Source organism: Coenobita brevimanus, chromosome 106, assembly GCF_032717465.1.
Source record: "Coenobita brevimanus isolate Jiangsu-jjx chromosome 106, ASM3271746v2, whole genome shotgun sequence".
NCBI classification, from domain to species: Eukaryota; Metazoa; Arthropoda; class Malacostraca; order Decapoda; family Coenobitidae; genus Coenobita; species Coenobita brevimanus.
Window position 1 is genome coordinate 4,167,424 of NC_137059.1, and position 12,133 is coordinate 4,179,556.

Here is a 12,133-nt window from a genome sequence, read left to right on the forward strand (position 1 = left end):
CTGATGGCACTGAACCACTCCAAAAATGAAATACTACACTGTGGTTGCTGAGGCACTAGGCATCCAAACCCACTGGACCACCAGGTACCCAAACCACCATCACCAATCACCCAAACCAACCCCCTAAACCAACCAGGCACCTAAACCTGCTAAACCACCAGGCACCAAAATAACCTACTCTACACATTAACACTCACACACACCTAACATTCAAACACCTGCCAATTGGATCATCCAAATATCAGAAGTTTAAATAAAGTACCTAAAAAAGGCCTACTGGCAATAATCTAAAGCACATCTAGCTGGACCACCTTACCCCACTACGCCACCAGGCATCTACAGCAAAAAATCAAGTAGTAAACATACCCACTTAAACCCCAAACATCAGAGAATGGGAACACCAACCCAAGAAACAATGGCAATGACAATTACCAAATATTTCAGGCAAAAACTGAAACTATAGGCTACATTGCTAATAATCATCCGGACCTCCTTTCCCACCCCTGGGCAGGAAAAGGAGTGCTAACCCCCAGACAGCCTAAGTTTGCCCAATTCAATGGCCATGCTTCCATTCACTCATCATTCAAGCCCACGGAATCCTGGCTCCATCAGATAGGCCAAAAAAAACTTTCATGTTCTGCAGCTTCACATATACCTATCTGATACGAGTTCATCAGAAATTGCTAATACACCTAACAATATTCTACTGTACTCCCTGTGTGCTTTATATCTACCTAATCTACTGAAAATCCTTGAGACTTTCAGATATGCCTGCACAATGCATTTAAAAGACTAACTGGCAGAAAGAAACAATTATTCACAGCTGGTAAAAGGAACCAGTCACGGGCAAAAGGAAAGAACCAGTCACAGGCAGAACGAGAGAACCAGTCACAGGCAGGATTTTCAACAGCTGCTTACCTGCCGTTAATAGAACATTACTTTCCTATCCCCTGAAAGGAGGATGGTGGGCTGCTGGAAAGGGGCAACTTAAGCCTGCAATCCACCTGGCTCAAATTTCAAATAGGCCTTGGGAACAGATATGCTTTTTCTCACTCCTCTAGCACCTCTTCCTTTGTGATATATTTTTGGTTTATTGGTTTTACTTTAAATAAGCTACCAAAGAAATAATGAGTCACTGTGAAAGACCTACAGTCAAATTTACCCTTCTAATCTGCCACAGCCATCAAGTAACTGAAAAAGGGATGAGCCTCTTTAATAAGAGTTTTGGTTGTGAGTTAGGAATGTCTCCTCGGTTACTAGTCAAAATTACCTTCCCAATCTACTGTACCTACGGTACGATTGGCTATCAGGTAACTGAAAAGGATGGGGATCTGTCAGATAACATCATTATAACCAATTCTGAGGATATACCGTGCCTAACATCTCCAGAAAAGCAAACTATATAAAGCTGTATGGAAGTAGCAGGCAAAAAAAAAAAAAAAATCAGCACATACCCAAATTAGTATCCTGTTAAATGTCCCCTCCAACAACAGTACAGTTGTGGTAATGGTAGTTCTGGTAGCTGTGGTGGTGGCTGCCCTGGACAACTAAACTGCCTTCATGCCGGAATGGGTATCGACAAAATTCGCCTCCATGCCATGCCGTTTTTCACCTTCACGCTGCCTTCTGTTGTCCAACTCTCAACCCTGAAAAAGAAAACCCTTGTAAGCAATTACACTTCAAAGACCCATAAAAACCATAAAATACCCATAAACATAATGAAATCCAAAACTCCACATCAACAGCCTGAGCTCCACACCAACCCTGAACTCCAAACAGATTCCCACTCCAAACTCCACACAGATGCTTTCTTTCTATTTCCAAAACTACGATTTCATTCATCTCAGTAAGCTTTAGAAATACTCAAGAGTGTTCATAATATACACTAAAATCATTATCATTACCATAAAAGCAATAAGATGAAGCAAAAAGGAGAAACACCTTACCAAGTGTTGAGAATCTTCCCCAGCCATGGTGCAAGCCAAACTGAACAAAAGCCGGCAAATTCCACAGTCCACTCCTCTCCCTCCCTCTCTCCCTCCCCCCACTGGTTCCTTCCCTCACCCCCACTAATTCACCCACCTCCACTAATTTCCCAGTTTCCACCATCTCCCTCTTCCTTCATCCTTTCCTCTCTTCCTTTCCACTCTTTAATTGTCCTTCCACCTCTTGTCTTACTTCTTAGTTCCACTCCTTCCTCCTCAATGAAATGCACGCTTCCTCCACCCCCCCTCCCCTCCTTCCTCCACTCCATCACCCCACCCCTCCCCCTCCCTCCTTCCCCCTTACCTCCTATTCTTCGCCATCCTCCCTCCCCTTCACCCCGTCTCCTCCTCCCTTCTCTTGTTTTACTAATTTCTCAGGCTTTCTTGAACATTCGATAAGGGGACACACACACACACACACACACACACACACACACACACACACACACACACACACACACACACACACACACAGAGTTCTGTTGCCCTACTACTATCAGCTATTACTATTTCAATTATCTTATTAAATTTTAGTACTCATGAATGTTTACAACACAAACTAAAATCAGTATCATAAAAGCAATTAGGGGGAGGAAAAGGGTAAAACATCCTCCTTTCCATGGAGAGGTGAATGGCACAGGATATTTGTATAACTAGGAATGAAATCCGGTTAAATGTGTCACTGCATAAAGTATCTCTCTTCAGCATCAGATAGAGTTTTTATAAACCCATTCAATATAAGACCTTTCTTAATTAAAAATGCCTTGGTACCAGCAAGAGTACCATAAAAATTGTTGTCACCCAGATTCAGATTGTTGTCAGCAGCAATTCATATTCTAACACACCTGTTCGTTTAAGATATTTTTTTCTATAATGCTGTAAATCAACCTACAGATAGCCTATTTCTCACTTAACACGCTATTCTTCGCCAGTAAGCAGTCAGAATGTGCAGAGAAGGATCAGGATTAATAAAACTTACACAACCACAAATCTCAATGCAGCAGACCCACTCTAAATTGGACCAACTGGGGGAAGAAGGCCCAATCTGATAAAGCCAATACTCTGATAAGACCAATGGTCTCCCCATGAAGTGGATTTCAAGCACATAATAGAAAATAAATGACTAAAATAGCATACTCTAGTACTGCAAATGAAAACTATACTCATTTTACACTGGCTTGGACCATAATTTCACACCCTTGCCATAGCACTTGTTAATATCTAGTCTAAGCAGGTGGGAAAAACCGCTGCCAGCATTGGTAACTGCATTCTGAATCTTCCCACACACGGGAAGCAATCAAGTACGCCTGAGTCATTATGCCAAATGTAACGGAGAGTATACTTTAAATACGAAGTGTCCAGTGGGACCAGAGTTAGACCCTCCCTATATAATGGCTGATGTTTGCACTGGCTGAAATTACAACCACTGGGCATTTTTCATATTTTTTTTATAAAGATGATGCAACTCCGAATAAGAGATTATAGTGTGACATCCCATAACTTGGCCTGGACCAATTAACTGACTGGTACCGGTAATCGGCCACTTTCCTGATTAATCAATAATCTGCCTTTTGACCGATTAATCAGGGTCGATTAGTTGAAGAAGCTTATTTTCTGTCTTTTACACTAACCTGCATAACGTATTAATGTCAGTATGTGAGTACGGCAATGATACCAAAATCGATACCCTCTCCAAAGCATTTATTTTGAGCAAGTTCCTATACAAATATACTATACATTAGTTACCGTAGTTACATTATCTTAGTTTTGTGTGCTACTTCTGTTTATTCTTACCATATCCCATATTACAGAACAGACAGATTATGAAAATAAGAGTTGTGTCTTTCATCCTGTAGTAGTAGCAGCATCTAGGATCATCCCAAGATCAAGAAAAATGGCAAATTCTAACAAATTACGACCAGGATGCACAAAATAAGATGTTGCAACAAGGCAAAACTACACTATAGAAGAGTGACAAATGACTAAAACTATTTGTTCCCCATACAGGAGATGGCAGTTGGGTAGTAAACAGAGTTATTACATTAGGGTGATGTCTTTAACTTTGTGCTAACAACAATTACATGAAGATTAATCACATTTAAAATTTCTTAATAATCGGCTGATTAATTGGTCTCGACCAAATACTGACTACCGTACTGAATAATCGGTAATAGGCAAAATTGCTAATCGGCCCAACTATAACCATAACCTTTGACATCGAAACAGTAAGGCACAATTTCTCCATGCAAACCATGGCAAGCAGTCACCCGCCATGTCGGACTTTCAAGTTGATTCAGCTTCAAAGTCAATCCCTCAATAATTGTATGTTCCTACTAACCAAACATAAGCTAACCTAACTAATCCGAATGATTTGGGGACAAACGAGTCTAGAGACTGCTTCGACCCACTGCACTCTTTACCACAAGAGGCCACCACTGACATTAGAGGATTACAGCTACTCGATGATAATACAACATAGCATTAAGTATTATTTTTTTGCAGTACCGGTATGTTACAATACATTATCCACTACTGTACCATGTACTACTCTAATGCACTGTATCACAGGTATGCACTTTGGATTCCACATGTTGCCAACACTGCTTGAATAGACCATGAAACAAATACAGTAGTGGTACAAAAGTGACGCACAAAGCGTCAGCAAATCTAAATTAGTGCTCTTTCGTAACATGTAATTTCCAAATACTTTGGGTGCCATACATAAATCATAATCTTGTGACAAAAACAATATTTCTGCAGAATCTGGGTGCCATTAATGAGCTACAGCCATGCGGTGCTTAGCATCCATGATACATTCTGGAAATACGACATTAGGTGACCTGGACATTAAGAGAACACCGTTACTTTTGCACTTGTATACTGTATTCAGTACTGTATACGGTTGGGCAGCTGCCCGGCCTCTCTGGATGCATGTTTGTAATAGATCCTAACCCACAAGCTGAGCAAAAATGGACATCCACCTAATCAGCGAACCGTCAAAGTCGCCCAGCTGGCCTCTCGAGCCATGTGCTGGTAAAGAACCTAACCCACCAGCTGAGCAAAAATGGCCATCCACCTCCCTACCGAAAGGTCAAAGTTGCTCGCCTGGCCTCTTGAGCCGCCCACAGGTAAAAGAACCAAATCCACCAGCCGAGCAAAAATTGCCTCAAAATACAGGTATGCGGTACATATTGTACTGTATATTACTTTCACAGTACAGTATAAAAAGCCAAAATTATGATACTACTACAATATGTAATGCTATGTAGACCTGATGCAAGGATACCCAAGAACACTCAAAAGTAGCAGTGAACACCTGACGAGAAGCGGCTGCCTGCAGCCTGACACTGTTATAAACTTTTTACTGCTTGTTAGTAAACTTTTTGCTGCTTTTTGGTACATTTTTTACTGCTTTTATTTAAGTGGGGAGAAAAAGAAACATGTTACAACACGAACAGTATTAAACTGTATCTGTAAGGGTTATACATGTGTATCGTACAGCCAGCAGCATAAACGCTTTATTTTAGGATGCTGACTGGCCATCACAGAGGAACACTGCTTTGTGCTCGCATACACTCACTGCATCCTATTCTTCTGATTTTATTTTTTTTAACAGATCCCCAGACGTTCAAATGAACAGACATACGGACATTGTGCGGTAGGGCATTGCACTAGGCATGGCTTACAATTATGGAAGATATCCCAGTCAAACTGCAGAAGAGCTCCAACTAACAAATGATTAAAACTGAATGACACAGATTATCTTTCATAATTGTAAATTCTTTTACGAGAACCCAGATTCTGTGGAAATATTTGTTACTAAGAAAAAACTGCATGTTACTCAACAGCATGATGCTAGGTTTGTTGACGTAAGCAAAGACATCTGATGGAGGGCAATGGGCCAATTCCCAACCAGGGCTCATTCGTCCCAAAATCGTTCAAGCAAATTAGGTACACAGATTAGGTTTGGTTGATCTAGGTTAAGTAGTGAAACTGCCGGAGAGCTCCTAGGCATAAATTTTACCATTGTATTTTTGTACAATTTTTATGATAGCTTTGAAACGTTGAGGAACTGCATTAGTTTGACAATACAAACTATAAAACCACTAGTGTTACATACAAATCATGACAAGCAGCCACCCACCATGTTGGACCTTTAGGCTGATTTGGCTCAAAGTCAGTCCGTCACTACCGGTAGTCATCCTTCCTTTCTAACCTAACCTATCCTAACACAACTTTGGTGAAAGCAGGTGAGTGCCCTATCATAAAATTGCCGCATGCCACGGCTTCCACGAAAATCTGATGGCTTTATAATTGACATCTTCAAAATTCTGCAATTCCAGAACTTTTTAAAGCTATCACAATGATAATTACTTTATACTTTACTGTACGAGACAAAAATACGATGGTAAATCTTATGCATGAGCCCTCTTGCAGTTTCACCACCTATCCCTGTCATTAAATCTTTGTTATGTCATATGAGATCTTTCCTGCAAATTGTCATAACATACCACTACCATAGTATGGGGTAGTCATGCCTCCTCTTTTTTGGGGGGAGAGGGGACCTGCAACAGTAAAGAGGGTTAAACTGACCAAATCACATGCAAAAACCCATGTATAACTTCCTCATAGCTGACAAAAACTGCAAATTTACCATCCAGTGGGTGTTAGTGTTATTACGATGCTCCTGCTGCCGCTGCTAATAATGATATCATAGGCTAAACTGTTGATGCTTTCCTGCTGGGGACTGGGTGAGTGAGGATTATTGATGTTAGTACGTTACTGCTTATACAATAATGGCGATGGTAATGATGATAAAGGTAATGCTGTTGCTGAAGATGGTGGTGATGATGTTAATGGTACTGATGATTCTGGATTAGTTTTACTTGCTGCGATCCATTGTACCCCTACGTACCTGACATAGGTGTCTATCGTGTTCTCCAGCATTTTTCAACTCTTGGCTTTACGTCACCTTGAGTCCTTGTAACTTAACGTTCAAATTAACGTCAAAATATCGTGGCACGTCATAAACAAACACAAAACAAGCAAAAAAACAACCGTGCCATCTCTCTCAATCTTCAGGTGATCAGCAGGGCCGCCGGAGAGGACGCCAAGAGATGCTGGTTTGAAAGATAAGTGAAAGAAAGATACCGAAATAAAATGCAAGGACACCACGTGATAAAAATAAAAATAAAGATAACAAGTGCGAGGAGAAAATTGACGAAAAACCTCTAAAAATACGATACGCGAGTAATTTAAAGACCCTCAGTTTGTTTACATGTAATCACGTGATAAGAGGGACATTTAAATCCTGAACACAGTCTTGGCATTTAAAAGACATCGTAGCACTTCCTTCAAAGTTATTTAATCAGCAAATTACACACCAGTATCTTCATGTATGTTACTTCTATCGCTTTAACATTCAAAAATACATTGCATCGATAACATACGAGAGATTATTGAGGTGTAATTTCTAATAGTAGGTTTACCTGGTGCTTAGAAATTTATTCAGATATTTATATATGTGGTGGAGTTAACTCAGCTCCCGCCCTATCCCTGCAAGGAGGATGGTGGACTGCATGAGAGGAGCAACTTCACTCTGCAGTCCACTGGGTTCACATTTAGATAAACCTGGGACAACAGCCACTACTGTTACATCTACCACCACCAACACCACGACTGCTACTACTATTACCGGGTACTATCCCATCAGACAGAGGACGTTTTTACTCGTATAATTTCTTTATATTTCTGGACATTATGTAGTTTGACGGAGACTTTCCGGACAACTTTTCTATGACATTATGCAGTATAGGAATCTTCAAACCATTTTTCTATTTTCTAAACATTATTGGGTTAAGTGGAGAATTTTCAAACTATTTTTTTTTTTTCATAGCTGTCACTAGCTCCTTTTCTGCAAAACATCTACAAGGGCAGGTTCTATGGTTCTAGGAAGGTCAAAAAGCTTCGATGGAGAAATGTAATTGAATCATACTTAATTTTTGGCACATGTGAGAACAATATAAACATGAGCTATGGCTATTTTAACTGTGATACAATGTTAACAGAATATATCATACAGAAGTATCTCTCAGACTGACATTCTTTGCAAGTCGAGGTGGAGTTGAGATGAGGTCATGGTATGTCATGTTGCAGCACATCCACACACACCAAGGAACATCAAAACAACACCCAGCACACGATATCATACACAAATACTGATATCTCTCCCCCCTTGCCCACCTTAAACTAGATTCCAGAAGCATGTCCGTGCTTAAATCACTCGCTACTCCATTCAGTCAAAGACACACAGCTGCTTGCACGACCTCCTGATATCCACCTTTCTGAATCCTACCTCCCTCGTGAGGGCAAAGTCCACCTGGCCAGGCTAAGATGTGGGCATCATCCAGCCCTCTCAAGTTATCAGAAGAGGCTGGATGACTCCATCACTGATGCCTGTCCAGGATGCAACACAGCACCCCATACTATTAAGCACATTATGAAAGATTGCTCTACACACACTTGCCTGTGCCAATAACACAACATACACTCCTTGAGCGCTCTGTGGGAAAGCCTGGTCTTGGCCATGGCCTTCCTTAGGGACTTGGGACTGTTCGGTCAGACTGCCTTGGGAAAGAGTACTACTACTACCACTATTACTACTACTGCTACCATGCAAACTAAACCATGCTGGCCTTGATTTCCTCCTTGGCCTCCACACCTTGCTTATCCCTTAAGTCCTTCCACAGAAAGAAAACAGTGCAGAAAAATAATAATACATGAAGAGACTAAGAGGTTATATCTCCTCCAGAATAGGTTTCCATGAACTGGTTAGTTGTTTAGCAGTCAGGGGTTGCACATTCTGTGATGCCACATCTGATTTCTTTGTCATTGTCAAGACCAAGGGCACAGCTACTGGTACATACCAAACCTCTCTCAGCTTAGGAATAAAAGTCAACAGAGGAAGGTGAGAAGAAAAGGTTAGGTGTATTCTTTCTGTCAACTGTAATAAGAACACTACATTACATTACTCATGCATATACTGTACCTGTACAACACTCAAGAGGCATAATTTCAGGTTACCCTTTAATCATACTGCTAGCTGGAGTGGTCAAAATAAGAATTTTACACCATACAAGACCCCATTGCCCAGTGTTAAAATGGTTTGAAGCCTTGCTGGAGTGTAACAATCCTGTTACCTGTGCAGTCTTGCAAGGCTTCTAACTACCAAGAAAATGGGTTTGTCTGGTGTCAAATTGGCTATACATCACTCTAGGCAGTGAAACGGATAGAGGGTGAGCAGAATAGCTAACGGGTGTACCTGCCCCTAGTATTCTGCTTTACTGTTGTGTATATCTCTACTATACCTGCCACTGGTAGAATATTTCACTTACTGCTGCCTGTCCTGGAGGTGGTACTGGTCAGCCATCTGTCCTTACAAACTACATATCAGACATAACTGTACAAAAAAGAGCCTTCATTGCTATCAATCACATTACAAAATTATCTGAAAAATTAAACTTAATTAGATGGTAAGCACCATTAAAAATTTTGATCTTACAATAGTTAAATTTTTATTTGAGTATTTATACAAAATGCATAACATAATTTATGAGTCTGCCTGTGAATTCCTCCATAAGACCAAATGACAAACATGCATATATTAGGACATTGATGCCAATTGAGTGAGTTTCATATTTTATTACAAGCATTTTATCTTAGCTATCTTGCATGATCAAGCTCTTGGTACAGTTTTTACAAGCAATTTCTTAGCTTTCTTATTTCACTGTATTTTCTTTGGCGATTTTGTTCTGATTCTTTTTCTTCTGTTCTCAAGACAAAAGGGAATTTTGGAGTGAGGAGTGATGAAAGCTGAGAGGAATGCTAGTGATATGGGGGACTGAAGATCATATGAAATATGAGTGCAGAAGTATAAGGAAGCTCTTATCCAATGATCATTTACAGACCACCTATGACTGTTAGATGCTATTAGCCTTTTTTCTAGAATGTAGAGGGCAGAGGTGCAAGAGGTGACCTAAAAAAAAAACATGGGATGAGGTCATAGTGTGACCTCAGGGATAAAGGACAGAAGAGAGAGGCTGCTAGAGATCGAGCAGCATGGAGGGCTGCCATTACACGACCAAGGCCAACGCATGCAAGCATGTTGGGGACTTTTTAAACAAAATTAAATGAATTACAGTGCGCAGTCAGCAATGATGTAGAGAAGTAATACCTGTTCTATCATCATCACATGCTTCAGAAATTATCCAAAATTAGAGCCTTGATGCTTCAGAAATTATCCAAAATTAGGGTCTTGTCCACAAGTTCTCAGTTTTACCACAATGAGCCCAGGGATGTTTACTTTCATTTATTCTTGCCATCTCCTTATGATTTTATTCAGTTTAGGACTGAAAAGATAAAACAATGTCAATTTTTTGGAGAGACTGACACCAATACTTCATAAGTAATGTATTATGTATTTACATCTTTCCACACTACTACCCTGGTAACCTTTCCTGTTTAAATGGTTGCAGAGTGCTACTGTGAGAGAATATTGTACTTCCTAATACTGTAAATGCAAAGTAAACCTGTGGGTGGATACTCAAAACTTTAAAAGTGGTCCCATGATACGACATGCTGCCTGTCACAATAAACTTTTGCAATCCTAAGTCGCAGATATTTAAAAACTCATTGAGATACCATCAGTTTCTCGCAAGTAAGCTTGGTAAAGGGTCAGAAAACTTGCCAGCTATTGTAAGTTCTCCCAATCAACATCTAATCCTGGCAATGCAGGAGCCAATGGGAGTTAAGCCAAGTCCACTGGCATCTGTTTCAAGCTGGGTAGGGGAGCAGTTAGTGTATACTTCAACTCTCAAATGATTAAGTTCATTAATTCCTTTATATTTTGATTTGTTTCTTTGATGTGTGTTTCTTTTTGTTAATATCTCCTAATTTCCTCTTTGTTTTTTGCTATTTTACTTTTTCCTATTAGATATTTACCTAATACATGTGTGCTTTATATAATTCTATCTATCCTTCAACCATTCTTTTTTATTCAATTTTTTCATTCCATTTCATTTCCTGTCATTATTTAGCCTACAATCAGATCTTAAATCTTCTGTAGGGCAAAAGAAATCTTCATACAAGTCATATTACAGAGTTTTATGGCTGCTTTTTTCCAAGCTGTGTTTTGCAATGACACTCTCTGCATGTACCCTAAGTTAGGATAGCTATTTACGTCTGACATCACAAGATGGCGACAGGAATGCTTTGAGTATTGATGAACTGGACACTTATGGCACCTACTGGTGAGATAGGACTGTCATAGCAAGAAACAAAGGTCTTACGTGTTTTGAGTATCCGGCCCCAGCTTGTTCACTCACAGGCTCAGGACTGATACCATGACCCTGGTGTCTATCTTGGATGCTTAGATAAGTGGGTCTTATCCAGGGATGTGGGTGAGGTAAAGGTACAGTTCCCTCCACCTTTGTATGAACTGGCAGGTGTCAAGTCTCCAGCAGACAGAACTATCTGTTTATGTATGTTTGGATGGATATCTCTATAGGCGACATAGTATGGAAGTACTGAAAGAAGTCTCTGGATTTCAAAGCTATTGTGAATAAAAAAAGAAGTATACCTGTAACTGCAAACCTGAGGCAGGGAAGGGGAGACAATGTACATATGGATGGCTGTAACTGGGAAGAGGGTATGGTGTCATTCAAGAATGGGTTATGCTCACATATGACAGAGAGTCATTCTCAAGCCTGTTGCTACTGCCATGAGGATAAGTTGGGAAATTTCTGCACTGTGTATGTGGATCGCTGTGACAACCAGGGAGAAAGGGTGTCATCTGTTGATTTACACTGCAGCAGGGGGTTTACAGTCTTTCCAAGAGCTGGTGGTATGTTCTTGATGTCATGTCTATACTGAATCTATGCACTATGAACAGAGCATTCAAATGCTTCTGCAACTTAGGAATACTGGCCTCCAAAGGAAAACAAGTACAAGATGTGAAATGTTAGGCAAACTTTTGCCCTAACTGTACCTAAACAGATCAGGGAGCTCTTGTTAACTTTGGCAATGGCCAATGAAAACTTTTTAAATTCTTGCAGACCAAGGTCATACACAAGTAGTTATGGAGATTTAAG